We start from the raw sequence: 23,255 nt of genomic DNA on the forward strand, positions 1-23,255 counted from the left end.
ATATTCTGTTCTTGACACCAAGACTGTAACCATTCATTAAATGCAAATAGCCTACTGAACCTTTCGATTCCTTGCTGGAACGTGGGAAGTGGTCCTGATATGATGATCCTCGTCGGGGGCGATGTGGTGCAAACCTTCTCCACCAGGTTCCTGAAGTCCTTCTTCAGGATCTCCGTCTGCCTCAGCCTGATGTCGTTCATGCCAGCATGGAGGACCACAGCTCCGATGTTCTTGGTGAGGATTGCGGGTACCTGTGCAGTGACATCAACAACACGAGCACCAGGAAAACAACGAGTGCTCACCTCACTTTTAGCCGCGGTAGCACGGACGTGCCGGACGATGGAGTCTCCAATGATCAACGCGTCACGCACCGTCTCGTGAAGCGGTTGCGGGTCGAGATCTCGAAGACTGGTGGTGGCGGAGGGGGAGAGGTCCTCGGTCGGGGCAAGGCGCATGTCTTCCGCTGCTGCTGCATCCAGGCTCCGTGGTACCCCGGCACCGGAGTGAACAAAACCTGGGCGGGCTGCCCAGAGAAACACGCAGTGTTGAAGTTGTGGGAGTGATTGTATCACGCCGTGGATTTACCTGGGAATGGTGCGCGTCAGTTGTCGCAACTAGGCTAGCTTCACCTGAAGGTCGCGGATCTGCTTCTCCACGGCCTCCAGCTCCACATCAACCGAGTGCAGCTCAAAGGAATCCTCACCTGCACTCAAAGGCAAACCCACAACTGACATAATGTTAAAATGAAGTAGAATAACAGAGATAATTGGTGAAAAATGTAAAATCTAAACAGCCTTGAGATAGCCGGGCTAGTGGGTTAGCGTGCTAATAGCCAGGCTAACGGGTTAGCATGCTAGTGGGCTAACCAGCTGTAAGAGGGTGTTCAGGGAAACAAATAAATCTAATGATTTAAAAAGCGTTTGGAATGAGAATGTTACGTGACACTATCAGCTAATGAAGATATTATAAAAAGTTATGACCTAGGATAGAAATCTAGAAAAATTAGCGAAATTGTAGGTCAGCTTGATGGAGCTCAGAAAAACACGTCTGAAAAACACGTCTGTATAGAGAAGAGTGTTGGGGATAGATAGACCATGATGCAATGGAAATTTTCAGACATGTTCTCACTGTCACGCTAAACTCATAGACCACATTGAGATACCGCCAGCTGTCGTGATTGCATTGCCTTACATTGACAAACTGCTTGTTTTTACTTAACACTGGATTCAACAAAGGGATGGTGACAGATCCTCCAATGTCTTAAGGAAAAAAAGCCTTTTCCACTCCATTTGGATTTTACCAATTTGTAACTCTTCCTCTTGATTCGTTCACAACCCCAGCAACATTCCAGCAACTCATGGACAGAATCCTCCACCTGCACACTGCATTTGAACCTTCCTATTTAGACAACATCATTATTTACAGTAATGATTGGCAGGAGCACATGCAGGGCTGTCCTAAGATCAGGGCCACAGTAAGGTCCCCAAATTGATAAGACCTCAGCCTGCGGCCTGACCGAGACCAAAAAGAAACTGCCAGGCTTTCACGAAGGTATAAGCTGCACTCTGTGGTGGGCCAGTTCTATGTTCCCCTGACTTCTCTCCCCTTTGTGTTTTACAGACCAACCCATCGGACAAGCAGCTGGGGTCTGTGTTGTCCCAGTCCATATTCTCTGATACAATCTGATGAAAAGGGATGCCACTCTTTGTTCGGACCATACCCAGTGACTCCACTGCATGAAGGATCTGGCACTTCAGCCATTTAAATTCGAGGGGGTCCACAGTTTAAGGGTGCAGATGGCTGTGGCAGATTTCCTAGTACAAAATAATTGAAAAAAGTTAGATGAGAGTGGAATAATGAGGGTGGCTGTTACAATATTAACTGCTGTTTCCCCAAATATCCATATATACACTTAATATACACTTCTGGTTGTATAGACATTTAAACAAGCAGACGCCACCACTCTAATACAAAGTATTATTTGTGTGTACCGAGCCTTGGATTTATCTTTTTTGCCTTTTGTTCTTGACCTGTTTCAGTCTGTGGATTTATGTTATTTTTGGATTTGCCCTCCTGGATTGTTTGCTTTGCTGACTGCTTTTGTTTTTCCCCTGCCTGCCATTTTTGCTCTGTTACCTGGTTTATTAAATATCCTTTCTCTGCACATGCATCCCATTAATCCTTTATTACAGGATACTTCGCCTGCGATGGGTCCAGCAGACGTACCTCAGCTGTTAGCGCAACACGGACAAGCTGTTGAGGCTTACCACGAGCAGGACGCGGCCCTCCAGACCACCAACAAACAGCCCCTACAAGTCCTCGCTAATACTACAGGTTCGCATAGTGAATCCATGCACATAGCACTACCGACAAGATTGATGGCTCTGCCGACAGGTGTAAGGGATTCATAAGACAATGTGAAGTCTATTTTGTGTACCAGCCAGACACTTACAGTGAGGACTCCACCAAGTGCACTTTTCTCCTTACTTTAATTACTGGATGAGAGCTGGAGTGGGCTATGGTGGTATGGGACAGTGACCCTCAGGTATGATTGTGTTATTTTCATATTACTCAGCTATTTTGGGATGTCTTTGAATGGATGTGACATCTGTGTCCAATTGCTGCAACTTTGCCAGGACCATTAAACGGCTGCAGTTTATGTCACTAAATTTTTTAGACTGGCAGCACAAAGTGGCTGTAACATCTCAGTTGAAGAACGCCAATGCCGCCTGCAGTTGTGCTACTACTGCGGTGAATCCGGTCATCATTGTGCCATCTGCTCCGAGAAGACCACCATGCGACGTGCTCAGGTGAGCCTCCCCCTTTCTTTCTAAGCTTTCAATTGCCAGTTCAGATTATCCATGGTAATTGTTGCTTTAATGTCACAGCCCTAGTTGACTCCAGATCAGCTATCAACATCACACATCACCAACTTGTTCAGGAACCACAACTTCCCACTACTTGTTGCAGGTTCCCACTAAAGGTCACAGCAGTGAAAAACCAACCTATTGGAGATTGTTATTAATCAGACAGCACCCATAATGCTACAGATCGGCCTTTTTCATATGGTAGAGCTTACACTGTTTGTCACTTCATCACCCGCTAACCAGATCATCCTAGGGTTTCCCTGGTTCCAGACCCACAATCCTTACATCTCGTGGACTGAGAGAGAATTCACGCAATGGTCCCCTCACTGTCAGTATCATTGTTTCACTCACATGCTCACCATGCCTTATCAGAGCACATCCAGACATGTACCCCCCTGCAAGTATACCACAGAAATACCATGATCTGTGGGAGATTTTTTGCAAGAAATGTGCCGCCCAGCTACCTCCACACCACCCTTAGGATTGTACCATCATTCTGCTGAGTAACACAAGGGGGCGCATTTACCCATTGTCCTCACCTGAGACACTATTGAGCAATACATGGAAGAAGCATTGTCCACCATTTGGCCCTCCACATTGCCAGCAGCCTCAGGATTGTTCTTTGTGGGGAAAAATTACAGGGGCCTGAGGCCATGCATAGACTACTGGGGGCTCAACGCAATAACTGTTGGTCATCCTTACCCCCTATCTCCTACCCATCTGCCCTAGAACAGCTCAGAGATGCTAAAATATTCATGAAACTGGACTTGCGGAGTGTGGGAGGGAGATGAGTGGAAAACTGCCTTTGTTACCAGCAGGGGTGGTTCTAGGATTTGAAAACATCAGCGGCTGAGCCCAAAACATCAGGGGCTAATTAGGGAAAGAGTTTTAGCAAGAATAACATGTTTTGCAAGGGCATTGTTATGCAATATTGTTTAATAATAAATACAAAATAACACAAATATTATGCAACTTTAGAAAATTTCATTCAGTCCCATCTTTTTTCAATATTACTTTACAATAATCTATATTATACTTGGACCTCTTATTTCATTCCTTATTGATGCTGACAGTACTGTATGTATTATTCTTTGTTCCTTTTTTTCTTTTTACAGCCTGACAGACAACTGACAGAACAGCTGAATGATGAAGTCTGTTCTGGCCCATTCTTCGCCTAAGCCATGTATGTATTTGAACTTAAATACTGCATTAGTTAAATAACAGAAAGTCATGACGTTCAGACTGTAAGGTCTTAGTGCTTTCACAGTTTATATTTTATTTAGATCTATCTTTAGGTTTATTTAATTTGTGGCTTTTGTACGTCTTGGGTATGGAATAATATTCCTATATGTTGTGGGAGATAATTTTGTAGTTGAAGTATATATGTATGGAGCGTGTATTTGATGTTGTGTGGAATAACCAGGGGACAGCATGATTGAGTTCTCAGGTAAAGTTTATTCATTAGATCGTTTGATTTTAAGAACAATATAGGGTTTAACATGACATGTAGCTCGGTTGCGGGCCTTGCATGTAGTCTGCAAGGGCTTTAGAGAATGAGCAGCTGTGTCGATGATGTCAGTCTGGCAGGCTTTCTCAGCGATACCAGGCTTCCCAAATTTGGACCAATCAATGTCAGAGATGCACTCTAGATCATCATGGCCTATGTCTCCGCTCGGGCACTCATTTGCATACTTTATGGTGAAGTCGGGGAATAGATAAAGTTTGTATTAACGTATCGTAGGCTCATATTATGCACTTGAATGACCACATGGCCTACACTATTGCTTCTAAAAGTAAAATCGGATCATTTTGATAGTAGACATGAAAGAGACAGTATGAGAGGAGAGGAAACTGGGTATAGGCAATTAAAACATACATTCTTATCTTATAAAACATGTTCTGTTTCATGTAAAACACAGAACAACAGGTCATGAGTGGTAATACAACAATAAAAATATAAAGGCAAAAGGGGAATACATATACATAGGTGTGTTAGGTATGGGTCAGGTAGGGTTTTACTATTGTTTTATTGAAACTTGAATAAAGGAACTCTCCTTATGTGTGTGCATGTGGGGGTCAGGGTGAGCGTTGCCAGATGCTTTGGGTGTGTGTATGTGTATGTGTGTGTGTGTGTGTGTGTGTATGTGTATGTGTATGTGTATGTGTGTGTGTCTTCAGTCATCCCCCGGTCAAGGCATCAATTCGGTTTAGATTAGGGAATTCTTGTTGACTTTTAATGGCCGTAAAACTGCTGGGCGCAGGGTGATTTGTATGGTAAGGTCACAAGTTGATGGTGAGTCCCAGGGGTGTGAGGCTGGGCTATCAGTACTGATGGTCTGCAGAACTCCAACATTCATGGTGGTAGAATTCCTCCTTTGTATCCAGTCTTGTTGGGGGTCAGGAGTTATCCAGAGCCATCAGACATCCCGGAGCTTGGCTCTCATGAGTTACAGCATGTCGGCTGAGGTATAATGAAACGACTATAAGTAGTGATAATTAGTTAATGAGTTAATTGTGTTTTGAGAAGGATGCAGCTGACTCCATGAGCAAGTGATCTGACCTGGAGATGCTACAGTCCCCCCCTTTGGACGAGGAGTAACCTGTAGGGGACATCTTCGGCCAATAGTTGTCGGAAAGGTCGGCTAGCAGGTGGCTCATGAGGGTTAGAGGGCAGGTGGATCAGGATGGTTGGACAGCAGGTGAGATCTCAGTGAGGCTCAGCATTGTCTCCGACGGTGTCTCATGTTTTCGCTGGTACCGCCTAAAATTCCGAGGAAGAGCAGCTGTGCACTTGTCCATGGACACTTGAACACCATTGACTCTCTTGAATAAGATCAGAGTAAGACCCAGGGTCAGTGCGTACCCCATGGCAGTGGCGAGGCACAGTGCTGTGTCAGCAGCAGTCCAGGATTGGACAACAGGGAAACTGATCTTCACTGGGGAGATGGAACAAAGCAACGTCCCTGAGGTGGAGGAAGGCGCCCTTGGGCACCTGGATCCACATGTTCTGGTCAGGCAAGTTGTCATAGGTCAATGTGGCAGTGTGGATGGGAGCGTTGACCAGCCACTGATTTCCCACAATCTCGGCGTGTGTGTCCGTGTCTTGGCTGCGAGGTTTGGCTTCGGCAGGGCAAGAGGTCTCCCTCTGCATGGGTTGCAAACCGCAGATCCCTTCAGTGTTGTCTCGGAGGAATGGCTTGCTGGGGCAGAGATAGTGAATGTCTTTGGTCAGGGTACACATGCGCAGGTTTGGAGCCAGATATAGCTGTGGATTACTGTCATGGTAGGCTACCACCTCTGGGGTGTGTATCTTGATCTGAGTGTTGCCTTTCCAAAACCCGACATTGACAATGTCCTTGAGCCGATAGATGTTGTGGGATTAAATGATTGGAAGGTTCAAGAGGAAAGCTATTTCCTTCTGATCCGGGTCGACATGGAGCAGGATGGACCCTCCCGGCAAGTAGGCGAGGTGAGCTTGAAGCGAGTCAGCTGGACGAGTGGTGGCAGAGGACAACGTGGCTTGTACAAGGCTTAGGGGTACCAGGTATGGGGGAATTCTACCCATGGCTAAACTGTCAATGGCAGTTTGGTTTAGCAGGACACTGTGCATGTTGAGAACCACCAAGGTGCCCCTGAGTGACTTGCCTACAGTCTGCAGGGTTTTTCCTTGCAGTGTAAGTTGTTCCCTTAACAGGGGAATCTTGGTTTGGATCTCCTTCACGTGTTGCCTCAGGGTAGCTAGGCTCACTGTGTTGATGCTGGTCATTCCCAGGTTGAAAAGGGTGCCTACCGCAGCAGTGGCTCCAAGCAAAGCCCCCAGGAACTGTTTACTACGCCTGTTTTGTCCATTTAGTTCCACTTGGGTGACAGTCATTTTCTGTAACTGAGTGAGCATGTGTTTGATATCGGCTTTGGCATGACTAAGGGCATCTTCAGTCCACCAGGCGTCTGCCCAACTGTAGTGTGCAGAAGCCTGGGGATGGTGTGTTCTGTAGACATTTCGGGGGTCAAGTTGAACAAACACTTTCTGGGTGTGAGTCCTGCAGTTGGTGATCAGAAGTCCAGGTTGGTCCCTTAGTACAATGCCTGACGCCGGACCCGGCGAGGTGATATCTAGTTGCGTCTGTCTTCAGGTTGATTGGAGGCACAGCAGGGAGATCCATAGCAGCATCCTGGTACAGAGAGGAAGAAAAGCAGCAGGTCAGTTGGGGAGATTCTTGGCTGGTCATGCCAGTTCTCTTTTTTTGTTTGTGAAGCTACTATGCAGGCCCCCACTGGTCTTTGGTTGTCAGTGGCCCCATGTCTCTTTATCTGATTGCGGTGGACCCACTTGAGGAGGGGTTCTTTATTTCCCTGGCTCAGCTTGATTTGGTAAGCCGAGAGGTTGTCTGAGGTGGCTGTGTGAAACTGTAGTACCAGACCTTGTCACCCAGGTTCAGCTCATTATGTGATGCTTTCTGGTCGTAATATGCTTTCTGGCCTTCCGCACTCTTTTGGAGGTGTTGTTGGGCAAAAGCAAATGTGGATCTCAGATGCAGGTGCAGGTTGTCGAGGTACTGATGGGTGGTGTAGGTTGTTACCAGGTTAGAGTCCCCTGGCTGGTATAGCAGGTGCAGTGGCAGGGTCATTTGCCATCCAGTCATTAGTTCAAACGGAGACACCCTGGATGACTCATTGGGTGTGCCTCTGATGGCCATGAGCACCAGAGGCAATTTCACATCCCAGTTTTTTTGGTTAGCAGACACATATTTCCTTAGCATGCTGACTACAGTCCGATTGGTTTGTTCCACTTGACCTGAGGAGGGTGATGACTGATGTGCAGGTGTGTTTGTATCCCCAGTAGTTTCCAAATTTCCCGCATGACTTCGGCAGTGAAATGGGTGCCTCTGTTTGAATTGATTCTCAGAGGTAGTCCGAACCTGGAGAAAATGTGGTTCATCAGGAGGTAAGCTGTGGTTTGGGCTGTATCGTTGGGTGCAGGGAGGCACTCTACCCACTTAGTGAACTGGCACACAGCTGTGAGGAAGTACTTGTTGCCCCTCACTGACCTGGGTAGGGGTCCCACCCAGTCTATTTGGAGGTCTGACCATGGAAAGGTAACTCCTCTGCATTGCAGTGGGGCTCTGTGGTTTGGGTTCGCTGGCTGGAATTGACAGCAAACGAGGCATCCCTTGACATAGTCTGCCACATCTTGCTGCATACCAGGCCAGTATGCCACTTGCTTTAGTGTCTCATAAGTGGCTTTTGTGCCGTGGTGTCCAGCACATGGTGCGTCATGGGCGTACATTAACATGACCCCCCTTTGGCACTGTGGCACTACCAGCCTTGGCACAGGGTGGTCATCAGGGACATACCACAGGATCCCATCCATCACGCGCAGCATGGGCTTGACCTCATGTAGCCTTCTGAGGGCTGGATCGGCAGCCAGCTGAGCAGCTGTGATAGGGTGGTTGAAGGGGTCAGAGAGGTGGTGAAGGATAGTCAGTATGGAAGAGTCAGATGTCTGCATGTCGGAGTTGTCATTTGTGGAGATTTGTGGAGCCAGTGTAAGTGGCTGTGAGTCGGTTGACTGAGTTCGCCTGTTGCGGGTTATGGCAGTGATGGTAAGGTTTGGTGGTTGGGTTGGTGGGGACCACACTTCACCTTGTAAGGCGTCTGCTTTGGCAAGGGCATCCGTTTGGTTGTTGGTTGCTTGGAGTGGCCTTTCACCTTCTTCCAGTAGATAACCATATTGTGTTTATTCGTGATGTCATCACATGCCTGGAACAAGTGTTGGTGTTTAACTGATTTGTTGTTTGCAGTCTTAAAGCCATTTTGCTTCCAGCTTGTGAGGTGGCATGTGAAGCTGAGTCTGGCATAATTGGAGTCTGTGCAAATGAGTAGGTCTTTGATGTTGTGGGTTGATGCAATATTGTGATGTCTATCTATTGTGATGTTGATTGTGTGCTATCTCAGCATAGTGTGACGATCTAAAGAGTCCTTTGCAAATGATGCTTTGTATTTGTATAGAATTTGACGGAGTTTTTGACGGTCTCCGTCATCCTGGATAGCATCGGCATCTTTCAGAATTTGCTGGACCTGGGTTTCGAATCCTGGGCATGGATCTTCCGTCATTGATTCCTCTGTTCCAGGGACTGTTAGTGGTGTGGTAATATTGTCAGTCTCACATGAGAGATTGCTAGAGACTGTATATACGGAAAAGTGGTGATTCTCTGTTAGTTCGGTTCTGCACCCCTGCTCCTGGACGACTGGCACAACTGAGACAAGGGTGATGATCTTGAAAGGTGCTGTCAACACGGTGTGATCCATGCTTCTGCCTGGGAACATTGAGACTGGGATAGATCCAATTATTGGTAGATTGAGTTCAAAGTCATGGAAGCTGTAACTCACTAGCCAGCCCAGCCGGTGTGCTTTAGGCACCCTGATGTCCATTGCTGTGCAGTTGTTAAACAGGAGGTAAACTGCCCAAGATGTCACTTCGATAAGGGGCGTGGCTTCCAGGGTGAGACCTAGTGCCTCACTCTCGGGTGAGGATTGAAAGAACCCTAGTGTGTGATTAAGTTCTTGACCCCTTTTGAGGTTGAGTCAAACAGCGACACCTTTGGTGTAAGCCGGTACCACAGTCTCTTGTTCACTGATCAGAGTGCAGGCCTTGGGGATGGTTTGTCCCGACAGGAGATTGTCGAGGTGTGTAGGGGCAGTGAGGGGCTTTAGGGTCATTGGGGCTCACACCACCTCGTTGATCATATCCACATGGGCCCTGAGGCGAATTAAAATGTCTGCTCCAATGTAGACATCGTGCGGCAGGTCTGGAAGGATCAGGAAGTAATGGAACAGGCATCTATTATTCCATTTCAAGTTCAGGGCACAAATGCCCTTGGCTGTCATCATGGGGGACAGGCCGGGAGCCAAAAGGAAACGCGTACGCTTGTTAGCAAAAGGAATGTCCATTGTGTGCTCTTTGAGTGTGTTGAATAGCGTGAGGCTCATAGCGGAGTTGTCTGCCCACAGTGCTAATATGGTATCTGTTATGGTGAAACAAAGTCTTGAAATTGAAATCCTCTTCCATTCCTGGCTCATTTCGTGCCCCAAAGTAGGCCTGTCAGAGCTTGTTGTAGTAGGCCTGTGGGGTTTCTAGTTTGCCCTGTTTTAAGTCCATGGCTGCAAACAGTCCGTGTTCTGACTCTGGTTCAGAAAATTCTTTAATTTAAGCTTGTCGAAGTTGCTGGTAGTTTGCGGTGACCGTTTCTGGCTGCCAGTCTAGGAAACTCCGCACCTCCCGGCTGGAGGTGATCCTCAGAAGGTAAAGCTTGTCTCGTGTAGTCACATTGGTCAAAGTTTGCAAATGAAAGTCAATGTTCTGCAGGTAGACGTGCACGTCGTGGTCTCCCATGGGGTTCGGCGTGAAAGTGGGAATATTCCTAGCCAGTTTGTCCAGTTCCCTTGGGGCTACCCTGTGCCTGGGATACGGGGTTCCTTGAAAGGACTTTGTAGTGTATTGCTCACATATCCGTAATACAATGTGCATAGAACGTTCTGTTACTAAATCCTCTCATCCTGGCTTTTTATTATGCGCTTGCGCAGTGTGGACTCATTAAAAGTTTTGCCACTGTTGACAGACAAGCATGGCTATTCCTGTGTCTTAATTTAATACATAACAGTGCTGGCGACAAGGATAAATTAAGGAGGGGGAGAGACAACTCGGTTTACGTATTAAGGAATACGATGGCCTTGTTTGGAAGAATTGATGAGTTTAAGCCAGAGAATGAACAGTGGTCGGCATACATTGAAGGACTGGAACAATTCTTTGAAGCTAATGACATAGCAGCAGGAAAACAAGTAGCCACATTACTAAGTGTAATGGGGGCAGCCACCTATGGACTCTTGAGGAATTTAGTCCAGCCGTTAAAGCCAAAGGATAAAACCTTTGAGGAGATTGTGGCTATTCTCAAAGGACATTTAGAGCTGAAGCCGTTATTGGTGGCGGAAACGTTTCGATTTAATCGCTACAATCAGAAGCAAGGCCAGTCAGTAGCACAGTATGTAACTGAACTGAAGCAATGCGTGGCTAACTGTGAGTTTGGCGCAAACTTGGACTCATCACTATGAGATTGGTTCATAAGTGGAGTAAGAAACGAAGCTTGCCAGAGGAGATTACTGTTGGAAAATGACTTCACTTTCGCAAAGGCTTTTGAGATTGCTCTCAACATGGAAACAGCCGACAGGGATGCACGTCAGCTGAGAGGAGCGGAGAACGACAGTGTTGGATCGGCAAGTGTCCACAAAGTGAAGCAGCACGTAACAAAGACCTGCTACAGGTGCAAGGGAAAAAATCACCAGGCAAGTGAATGTTATTTTAAAGAGACTAAATGCTATAATTGTGGTAAAACGGGACACATTAAAAAAGCTTGCTATGCTAAGAAACAAACTGGAAATGTAAAAATGTCTCACAGCAAATGTCAACAAAAGAGAGACACTAAATATGTGGAAGCAGAAGAGGACACTGAGTTAGAGATGTTTGCTATTTTGACTGTCACCAGTGAGGATGTTGACTGGTATAAAGCAACATTTATTGTTGAGAATGCTGACTTAGTAATGGAAATAGATACAGGTGCTGCCAGAAGTGTGATATCACAGGCAATATACCGGCAGAAATTCTCTCATCTGCCGCTAGAGGGAGCTACAGTTAAGCTCAAAGCTTACAATGGGAGTCGCATTCCTGTGTTAGGGCAAATCACAGCTAAGGTGTCTTTTGAGGGTCAAACTAAAAAATTGCCACTTTTGGTGATTAAAGGAAATGGTGCTACACTGTGTGGCAGGAATTGGTTACAGAAGCTTAAGCTGAACTGGCAACAGATTAAATACTTGAAGGAAAGTAAGGGTGGGTTGCTTAATGAAGTATTAGAGAAGTATTCTGAGGTGTTCAGGGAGGAGTTGGGAACCCTTAAAGACATTAAGGCCTCCATCATAGTGAAGCCTGACACCACCCCTAAATTTTGTAAGCACAGACCCCTGCCATTTGCAATGAAAGAATGAGTTGAGAAAGAGCTCCAGCGGCTAGAAGAAGCCGATATAATATCTCCAGTTAAGCACAGCGAGTGGGCTGCACCCATAGTGCGGGTGATAAAAAGGGATGCATCACTTCGCTTATGTGGGGATTACAAGGTGTCAGTTAATCAGGCAGTTGAGACAGATTCTTATCCCTTGCCTCGGGTGGAAGAGCTCTTAGCAACCCTTAGTGGAGGCAAAGTCTTTTCTAAGATAGACTTGGCAGCAGCTTACTAACAGGTGTTACTGGATGAAACCTCTAAGAAATACACCACCATCAACACCCACAAGGGGTTGTTTGTGTACAACAGACTTCCCTTTGGAATCTGTACCGCACCTTCCATATTCCAGTGGATTATGGAAAATCTAATGAAAGACCTCCCTGTGGTAGTTTTCCTGGATGACCTGCTCATTATGGGATGCTCAGAGACTGAGCATCTCCTCAACCTACAAAAGGTTCTTCTTTGCCTCCAGCAAAATGGCCTACGAGTTAAGCGGGCCAAGTGTGAATTTGGAAAAACTCAACTTGAGTTTTTAGGACATATGCTGGATGAGCACGGCATTCACCCTTCAAAGAACAAGGTGAGAGCGATTCAAGAGGGTCCTGCACCCACCAACGTGAAGGAGCTTCAGGCTTTTTTGGGACTTGTTAATTATTATGGAAAATTCATACCACGGCTAAGCACAGTCTTAGCACCGCTGTACTGTCTACTCAGAGGACAAACAGCTTGGAAGTGGTCTGCTGACAAACAGGCTGCTTTTGTTCAGTGTAAGGAACTGCTCACCAGTGACAAAGTATTGGCCCACTTTGACTCAAGTCTGCCGCTCACTTTAGCATGTGATGCTTCATTGGAGCAGTTATCCAGCACACCATGCCAAATGGAGAGGAGCGACCAATTGCTTATGCCTCCCAGACCCTTTCTCCGACAGAAAGACAATACTCTCAAATTGAAAAGGAAGCCCTTGGACTGATATATGGGGTAAAGAAATTTCACCAGTACTTGTGGGGAAGACATTTTAAGAGACATTTTAAGAGTTTACCTGCACTGGCAGCTGCACTCATTCAGCGTTGGGCACTGATACTATCAGCGTGTGACTACCATATAGTCTATTGCAAGTCTGAGGACCACAATAATGCTGATGGTTTGTCTCATTGCCCCTTACCCAACACTCAAGACATTGGTACGGCAAAGAGCTCTGCTCAAGTTTAGTCCCTGCTGGCAGAGCATCTAATGGAAGCACCACTTAATGCAGCACAAGTGGCTAGGGAGACACATACCAATAGTGAACTTTCACGAATTTACAAATACATTATGGAAGGTTGGCCGTCTCAAGTAGAGGGACCTTTGAGGGCCTTTTTCACAAAAAGGCATGAGTTGTCCACAGAGCAAGGCTGCATTCTATGGGGAACTAGAGTTGTTATACCCCCAAAACTGCAGAGAGCAGTGTTAAAGGAAATTCATTCAGGTCACCAAGGCAGAGTTAAAACTAAAGCCTTAGCTTGTAAATATGTATGGTGGCCAAACCTTGACTCTGAGGTAGAGCAGAATTGTAAGGAGTGTGAAATGTGCCAACTGGAGAGCAAAATGCCTCAGCAGGTCCCATTACACCCATGGGAGTTCCCTGGTGCATCCTGGAAAAGAATACATATCGATTTTGCTGGACCGTTCCTGAACAAAATGTTCATGATTGTGGTGGACGCTTATTCAAAATGGTTGGAGATGTTTTGCATGTCACAAATAACTTCTCAGGCGGCCATCACAAGGCTGAGGAGGCTGTTTGCCTCTTACGGGTTACCAGAGCAAATCGTGACTGATAATGCTACTACTTTCACTTCTGAGGAGTTCCGAACCTTTGTTAAGAATAACGGTATTCTGCACACCAATAGTGCTCCTGGACACCCTGCAACCAATGGCCTGGCCGAGAGATATGTCCAGACCTTTAAGGCAGGTTTGAAAAAGTTGGCCGGAACCACCCTCAATGTGGAGGACAAGATCTCACTGTTCCTGCTGCAATACTGGACTACACCCAATTGTACCACCGGTCAGTCTCCAGTGGATTTGTTTCTTCATAGACATGTCAGAACACGGCTGGATTTCCTTAAGCCGTACACGACAGTGTTGGTGCGCCGAAGGCAGTATCAACAAAAAGACCTCCATGACTGCGGGGCTGCGGATCGGTCTTTTATGGTGGATGATGCTGTTTATCTACGTAACACAGGGGGAGGAGGAGATAAATGGATCCCTGGACTGGTGGTGAAACAGACTGGGCCGGTGTCATATGAAGTCAGAGAGCGGGACTCTGGCGTACTACACAGGTGCCATGGAAACCAGCTGTGAGCCCGAAGCATCCCTGAAACTGTGACTGAGGAAACCACATCACAGGCTGATCAGGGAAATAACAATGACTGTAGTAGTTCCCAGAACGCTGCAGATACTGCTAGGCAGACACCTGACTTCCTTCAACCAGCACCTTTGCCCTTAAGGCGCTCGACCAGAGAGTGTAGACCGCCGCAGCGGTACATGCCTTAAGACGGTAATACTGTTGTTAAATGTATAGGCTTACCCATGTATATACAGACTGAGAATTTATGCTCTCCCTGTTCAGCTCTATTAGAGGGAAGAACTATAGTAAGGAAGTGGAACATAGTTTGGGTTCTACTGAGTTATTTTGCTGTTCTTTTTGAGGCCCTGGGATTACTGTTGTTCTGTAGTACAGTAATGTTTATTTGACATTGACATTTATTTGGGGTGGATGTTGTGGAAGGGTTTTTTTCCCATCTTAACACGGGGGTGATGTAGTGTATTGCTCACATATCCATAATAAAATGTGCATAGAACGTTCTGTTACTAAATCCTCTCATCCTGGCTTTTTATTATGCGCTTGCGCAGTGTGGACTCATTAAAGTTTTGCCACTGTTGACAGACAAGCATGGCTATTCCTGTGTCTTAATTTAATACATAACAGACTCCCACTGTTGTTGGGGGTTCGATGATGCTAGCAGGTGAGGTCTTGAGTAGGGGAACCCCGCCCCCCTTTTGGACAGGGAATTCTTGGCCCGGAGGGTGGAAATCCTTTGAGGTTGAGGGAAATTCTATGGGGTGTATTTCCCTTTCGGAGTCACCTTGCAACTTACATTATATTGCCAAAAGTATTCGCTCACCTGTCTTGACTCGCATATGAACTTAAGTGACATCCCATTCCTAATCCATAGGGTTCAATATAACGTCGGTCCACCCGTTGCAGCTATAACAGCTTCAACTCTTCTGGGAAGGCTGTCCACAAGGTTTAGGAGTGTGTTTATGGGAATTTTTGACCATTCTTCCAGAAGCGCATTTGTGAGGTCACACACTGATGTTGGACGAGAAGGCCTGGCTCTCAGTCTCCGCTCTAATTCATCCCAAAGGTGTTCTATCGGGTTGAGGTCAGGACTCTGTGCAGGCCAGTCAAGTTCATCCACACCAGACTCTGTCATCCATGTCTTTATGGACCTTTATGGTGCACAGTCATGTTGGAAGAGGAAGGGGCCAGCTCCAAACTATTCCCACAAAGTTGGGAGCATGGAATTGTCCAAAATGTCTTGGTATGAAGCTGAAGCATTAAGAGTTCCTTTCACTGGAACTAAGGGGCCAAGCCCAGCTCCTGAAAAACAACCCAACACCATAATCCCCCCTCCACCAAACTTTACACTTGGCACAATGCAGTCAGAAAAAGTACCGTTCTCCTGGCAACCACCAAACCCAGACACGTCCATCAGATTGCCAGATGGAGAAGCGCAATTCGTCACTCCAGAGAACGTGTCTCCACTGCTCTAGAGTCCAGTGGCGGTGTGCTTTACACCACTGCATCCGACTCTTTGCATTGCACTTGGTGATGTATGGCTTGGATGCAGCTGCTCGGCCATGGAAACCCATTCCATGAAGCTCTCTGCGCACTGTTCTTGAGCTCATCTGAAGGCCACATGAAGTTTGGAGGTCTGTAGCGATTGACTCTGCAGAAAGTTGGCGACCTCTTCGCACTATGCGCCTCAGCATCCGCTGACCCCGCTCCGTCAGTTTACGTGGCCTACCACTTCGTGGCTGAGTTGCTGTCGTTCCCAAACACTTCCACGTTCTTATAATACAGCTGACAGTTGACTGTGGAATATTTAGGAGCGAGGAAATTTCACGACTGGATTTGTTGCACAGGTGGCATCCTATCACAGTTCCACGCTGGAATTCACTGAGCTCCTGAGAGCGACCCATTCTTTCACAAATGTTTGTAAAAACAGTCTGCATGCCTAGGTGCTTGATTTTATACACCTGTGGCCATGGAAGTGATTGGAACACCTGATTCTGATTATTTGGATGGGTGAGCGAATACTTTTGGCAATATAGTGTATATGCATGTTTAAGTTCCCTGTGCACTTTGTCAATTTCGTCCTTCAAATAGTCTCTTTGTTTTGACAGGGCATTGACTTCGGCCCGGGCACTTTGCAAATGGCCCTCATAGGCCATAGCCTTGGCGTCTCTTTCTCTCAGTTCAGCCTCTGCTCTTTTTAAAAGGCCCTTGGCTCGCTGGGGTTCCTCGCTGAGCTCCTCTATCATGTCCTTTTTCTGTTGCTTGCGCTGTGCTGTGTTCGCCTGGAGCTGCCCAGAGCTGTCTGTAGTTTCGCTACTTCCTCCTGCAGCTCTGGATCTTGTTCACCTGCCATCTGATGTCGGTGCTCCATTTCGGTAATCAGCTGGTCAAATTGACCGTGAGCAATTTCCAGATTCCTCCGAGCCTCCCCAGCCTGGATCTTTAGTGCTGCTGATTCTTGTTCCAGGCGGGATATGCTTGTTTCACCCCCTTTTGCCTGGAGGAAGAGGTTGTGTGCCAGAGACCTGAGAATTTTGGCCAGCTCCTTGTGGATGTAGTCGTGCGTGGGATCGCAGGCCATCAGGACACTTAAGTTGTCATCCAGCTGCTCAGGGCTCAGGTGTTGTATGTCTCTCGCAGCCTCAGGTAGGAGGGTACAGGTCATGGTGTTCAGCCAGGCCTCTAAAAACGGTGCGAGGACCAATGCAATTCCTTGCCGTACTAGTGATGGTACTACTCAGCTAATATATATCTATCTATATATATATATATATATATATATATATATATATATATATATATATATATATATATATCTGATAATGGGCACAGTTAGCCCTAACGATTAAGATCGAATGTGGAAACTAGGTCAGACCTGACAGTGTAGGTCAGGTTGATGGCGTGATCGCCTAAATACTTTGGTTTCCTTAGATTGTTTCCTTAGATGATTCTCACACACCCAAGTTCCATACACTTACTTTGAATTCAGGTTCAAAACTCGTTTTAAATTAAATTCAAACTAGTGTGAGGGAACTTGAGAGGAGGAGGAAAACGAAACAAAGGGAAAAACTAACTAAATAAGAAAAAAAAACAAAAACAAAAATAAAATAAAATAAAAAAAAATCAAATCAAATAAAAGTAAATAAGTAACTGAATTAAAAATGAATAAAATAAAAATAAAATTTTAAATTTTAAAAAATTAATAATAAAAAAAATAAATAAAATAATAATAATAATAATGATGATAATAAAGTATAAAACCCAAGCTTGAAACGAAGAAAAGGGGAGAAAATAACAAAATGGGTCAAAGATAATAATAGTCAAATCTAGAATAAGAATTAACTATAAATTAACTCAAAATACCAATAATGATAAGATAAGTTAATCAGAGAATGACTGGAGAAGTCAAAAAAAAAAAAAAAATTAAGTAAGCTACAAGGCAAGGAGGTAGAAAGGAAAGACGACCTAGCGGAAGAGGTCCACCAGTTGGAGTTAGTGAGTCCGTACACACTGAGGTTAAGGGTCAGTAGGAGCAGGTGGTGAAGCGTAAGGTACTTATACCGCCTCTAGCGTTACTCGAAGGTATTGCGCTTTAAGTTAAATTCACATGTGATGGGTTACTCTCGGTCACAAATTATGTGATTCGAGACTGGACACGTTTGTGTCGCGAAAGCACAAATGGGGTGTGGCAGGATTCATATATTTCTCTTTTTTTTTCTTTTCCTGCACACAGACAACAACCACTAAATATACTAAAAGAGCTCAATACGACGCAGGGTTCTTCCCTGTGGTTATACTAAGTGGAATGGGCGGGATTCTTTTCACCAGCCAAATTACAAATCACTGTTAAACCAGTTTAATTTACTTGATCAAGATTTCAAACTCCCATTTACATATCATTCGCAACAATAATCTGCAAAGCATTTGCGATTAAAACTTATTAGGTACGCATTAGGTAGCTAGCCTAATGGTTTAAACCTAAGGGAGTGAGTCCATCTAGCTGAATGAAATTGGACTTTACAATAACTTCAGTCTAGCAGTATTTTCAAACAAGGCCTGTAAAATCAAAGGAGCGTTGCTCTCATAAATCTCTGTCGAGCTGAAGGACGATTTCTTCGTTCCAACAGCCGATTCTGATAATATTAAAATGGACAGTAAAGAGACTTCTTTGTCTTTACTGGGCGATTTTAATATTATGGACTGCAGTTTAAATTCTGTCTTTCTTTTTTTTTTCTTATCAGCTACTCAGGCTGCTCTAAGCATGCACGTAATAATAATAATAAACAAAAAAAAAAAACAAAAAAAAAAACACCAGTAAATTAACCCTGAGTGTACTCACAGAACAGAGTTTGAACATGCCCGCATTCTCCACCATAATATGTAGCAAATTTAGCTCAAAATTTAAATATTTAAGTGTAATTATAACTGGTTATAATTAATTGTAAATATTCAAATGGGGGGTTTTAGAACAAACTGTCGGAGAATCAATAACACAATTATTTGATTTGTTCGTCCACCGAACAGACAGTATAATTATGTATTAATTCCAGGGAAAGTTATCTTCCTGGCCACGAAAGAATAACTACTTTATAAAGTTCTAGCTATAATTTAGCAGGTAGCAAGAGCAATGTTCAGGGACCCCGAAATTGTGAGCAAAGCACAGAGACAATCACTCGTGAATAAAATGCATTTAATAAAACAGGAACACACAACACATACTAACTACGACACACGTAACATAAAAGACAGAATAAGGCCTATAGAGAGAGAATATGGAGAGAGAGAGAAAGAGATAAGGAAGTAGAGAAGAGAACAAATATGGCAAGTTTCAAATCGAGTTTTGGTTACACCCATGTGAGAATCGTCAAGGTAATTAGGATTCGCCTTAATAAAGGGGCTTCAGCTTAGAAATGTGGATCTAAAATAATTAGTAACTTTTACTTGCATTGGTTTGTTGATAAGAGTCCTGATGTAGTGGATCAAGGAGGTTTGGAGATTCTAAGTCCTCGGAGTAAGCAAGAGATTCTGCTGGAACGAAAAAGGTTTCGGTGGTGCAAACAAAGTTCTTTGAGTGAAGCTGCCGGCAAAGTCTCAGAAGAAAGTGAAAGTCTTGTCCTGAAAAAAGATCGGAGTCGAGTCGGGCCACGATAGATGGGTGCTTAGGGTTTTTATTGATCCCTTGGTCGTGCCCAGTTGTTCAGAGTGAACAATCCAACACCTGAACTTGTGAAGGGAAAAAGTTTCTTTGTCTCCGCTCAGGCACTCATTTGCATACTTTATGGTGAAGTCGGGGAATAGATAAAGTTTGTAACGTATCGTAGGCTCATATTATGCACTTGAATGACCACATGGCCTACACTATTGCTTCTAAAAGTAAAAGTGGATCATTTTGATAGTAGACACGAAAGAGACAGTATGAGAGGAGAGGAAACTGGGTATAGGCAATTAAAACATACATTCTTATCTTATAAAACATGTTCTGTTTCATGTAAAACACAGAACAACAGGTCATGAGTGGTAATACAACAATAAAAATATAAAGGCAAAAGGGGAATACATATACATAGGTGTGTTAGGTATGGGTCAGGTAGGGTTTTACTATTGTTTTATTGAAACTTGAATAAAGGAACTCTCCTTATGTATGTGCGTATGGGGGTCAGGGTGAGCGTTTCCAGATGCTTTGGGTGTGTGTATGTGTGTGTATGTGTGTGTGTGTCTTCAGTCAGAACTTTGGTCATCCCTCAGTCAAGGCATTGGTTCGGTTTAGATTAGGGAATTCTTGTTGACTTTTAACAGCCGTAAAACTGCTGGGCGCAGGGTGATTTGTATGGTAAGGTCACAAGTTGATGGTGAGTCCCAGGGGTGTGAGGCTGGGCTATCAGTACTGATGGTCTGCAGAACTCCAACATTCATGGTGGTAGAATTCCTCCTTTGTCTCCAGTCTTGTTGGGGGTCAGGCATTATCCAGAGCCATCAGATATCCCGGAGCCTGGCTCTCATGAATTACAGCATGTCGGTTGAGGTATAATGAAACGACTATGAGTAGTGATAGCTCAGTTGTGAGCTGTGTAATAGTTAATTGAGTTTTGAGAAGGATGCAGCTGACTCCATGAGCAAGTGATCCGACCTGGAGACGCTACAATACATTTGTTAGCCGACTTTTATCCACTGTGTTAACATTCAAAATTATTATCTGAATAATAATATTGTTGTGTTTTCAGACCGTTTTTTTTATTGTTGTCACGCTCAAGGGTTGTAAGGTATTTTAGTCACGTGGTGTGTGAGTGTGTATAGGTGTGTTTGACTTAAAGCGGCGCTGTGCAGACCGATAGTTGTATGACATTAAAATATTGCTAGAGTGGTTGTAGAGCATATTTGAGCGCACAATCTTGCGGTATTTTGGGGTCATACACAAGTCGAACACACCTTGTGTGTATGTGTGTGTGTGTGTGCACGCGGAGAGAGAAGTCAGTTAAAATCGTGTACAGTAAACAGCAACAATGCTCAACTAAAACAATCATTATTTAATGAATTCCTCTACACTCCGGTGGCAAAATTTGGGATAAAACATTCGGGGCTAGATTAAAATCATCTGGGGCTCGAGCCCTGAATGACTAGCCCTAGCGACGCCCCTGGTTATTATCAGAGACCATTACGAGTACCTGGGGATGCCGTATGGGTTAACCAATGCACCTGCCATGTTCAAGTCATTTGTTAACGAGATTTTTAAGCACCTCATCAACCACTGTGTGATATTCTTGCTTACTCTAAAAACTATGATGCCCATGTATTACAGATATTGCTCCAACATCACCTCTGTGCCAAGAAATGCAAATTTCATCAATCCTCCATCACCTTCCTGGGGTACGTTATCAGCAACAAAGGAGTGAAGATGGACTCCAGCAAGGTCAGCGCTGTCACAGAATGGCCAGAACCCTCAAGTATTAAGGAAACACAGCGGTTCCTGGGGTTCGCCAACTTTTACTGGCAGTTTATTAGGAATTACAGTTCTGTAGCAGACCTGCTCAATGCTCTGCTTGAGGGAAAACCTAAAAAATTACAATGGTCTGAGACAGCTGCCCAAGCCTTCAAAGAACTGAAGTGTCACTTTACCACAGCCCCTATCCTACATTACCCTGACCCAGAATGCCCATTGTGGTGGAAGTAGATGCCTCCTGTTGCAGCATAGAGGCTGTACTCTCCTAATGCCATGGAGAGTCCAATAAACTTTTCCCCTCTGCCTTCTTCTCATGAATGTTGAGTTTAGAGAACCACATAACTACTCCGCAATACATTTCGGTCACCTTCCCTGGCTACCGATGGGTGCCACCTGCACCCAAGTCCGTACCCCTCGGTGGCTTCCTGCAGGTCTCTCGGTACCCCAATGCCCCTGGACTCATGTGGCAGAAGACTTCGTCACTGATCTCCCCTCCTACCATAGGTTTATGGCCATCCTGGTGGCAGTGGATTGCTTTTCCAAGGGTTACTCATCCCATTGAAAAAATTCCCCACAGCCATGGAGACTGCCACAGCCTAGTTCGAACATGTATTCTGAAGCTATACATTCCATAGTATATGGTCTCTGATCAAGGAGTTCAATTCACCTCCCACGTATGCAGAGTTTTCTGTCACCACTTGGGCATTAATGTCAGCGTCACCTCCAGCTACCACCCCCAGTCGAATGGCCAGGTAGAGAGGTTAAACCAGGAGTTGGCACATTACTTACGAACCTATTGTAGCAGAGAAGAGTTCCATTCCTGGGCTGAGTATGTGCAAAACTTGTACCCATTACTATTCTCTCCTCACACCTTTTCCATGTATTCTAGGCTACCAACCCCCCTTGTTCCCATTGTTAGGAGAGCTCTCTGAGGTACCGGCGGTGGATGATTGGGTTCACCAAAGAGGTATGGGATAGCACTCATATATGCCTCCAACGAGCTGTCTTTCGCCAGCACCTCCAGGCTAACCAAAGGAGACACCCACATCCACCATATCAACCAGGACAAATGCTTTGGCTTTCAAACAAGCATCTATGTCTGAAACTCCCATGTCGTAAGTTGAGACCCCGCTACATTGGCCTCTTCAAGGTCCTCCAACAAATCAACAGGTTACTTACCACCTTAAACTCCCACCCAGTTATTGCATCTCACCCTCATACCACACCTTTCTCTTCTGTAACAACATTAACCACTGTTTCCAATATTCAGCAGAGGGACCCCTCACCCAAGTTTTGACACTTCTGGGTTCTACACTTCCAGCTGTATAGACATTTAAACACACAGATGCCATCCCTCTAATGTGAAGTATCATTTGTGTGTTATCACCATGTACTGAGCCTTGGATTTATTTTTGCTCTATTACCTGGTTTATTAAATATCCTGTCTCTGCACATGCATCCTATTAATCCTTCATTACAGTGGCTTTTTAAGTTCTAAAATAAATTTGCTGTAATAAAGTATATTCAGAACATATTAGTCTATTTAATGTTTGTTTAAACATTAAATAATCCAATATTCAGCAGAGGGACCCCTCACCCAAGTTTTGACACTTCTGGGTTCTACATTTCCTCTTAACCATGCCAAATATTTTTAATTTCAGTTCTATAATATATACCAACATTTGAAAATTTTCTTAGGTTAGTAACTGATGTAGGCATAATATAATATACTTATCACCAAGGAAATAATAATGACTTACCAGTCTGTTGTGTTATTATAGTAAATACAATTGGAAGTAATTCCAGGGTGGTCTGTACTTTCTCACAAGTAAGGTGTTAATTTGAGAAGTTTCTATCCATCAAATTTGAGATGGTATCATACAATTATTAATTATTGAGTCGGTTCTGTGCTCTTCTATAACTTTATGCATTGAGTCAGCCAGCAAATCAGATATAAGAAGACTGCAACGGACTGTTAGGACAGCAGAAAGGATCATTCGTGTACACCTGCCCAACTTTCAGAACTTGTACAACTCTAGAGTGAACAAACGGGCAGGTAACAT

The 23,255-nt window shown here is 44.8% G+C and overlaps 1 long non-coding RNA gene across 1 annotated transcript; it reads left to right on the top strand.

Moving 5' to 3' along the window:
- The first annotated feature begins 1,627 nt into the window (after positions 1-1,627).
- On the top strand, positions 1,628-22,668 carry LOC131360671 (uncharacterized). The gene is made up of 4 exons (XR_009205898.1): positions 1,628-2,545; positions 2,678-2,810; positions 3,983-4,050; positions 21,052-22,668. It is a non-coding gene; the product is annotated as an uncharacterized LOC131360671 (long non-coding RNA).
- The last annotated feature ends 587 nt before the right edge of the window (positions 22,669-23,255 follow it).

Source organism: Hemibagrus wyckioides, linkage group LG10, assembly GCF_019097595.1.
Source record: "Hemibagrus wyckioides isolate EC202008001 linkage group LG10, SWU_Hwy_1.0, whole genome shotgun sequence".
Classification (NCBI taxonomy): Eukaryota; Metazoa; Chordata; class Actinopteri; order Siluriformes; family Bagridae; genus Hemibagrus; species Hemibagrus wyckioides.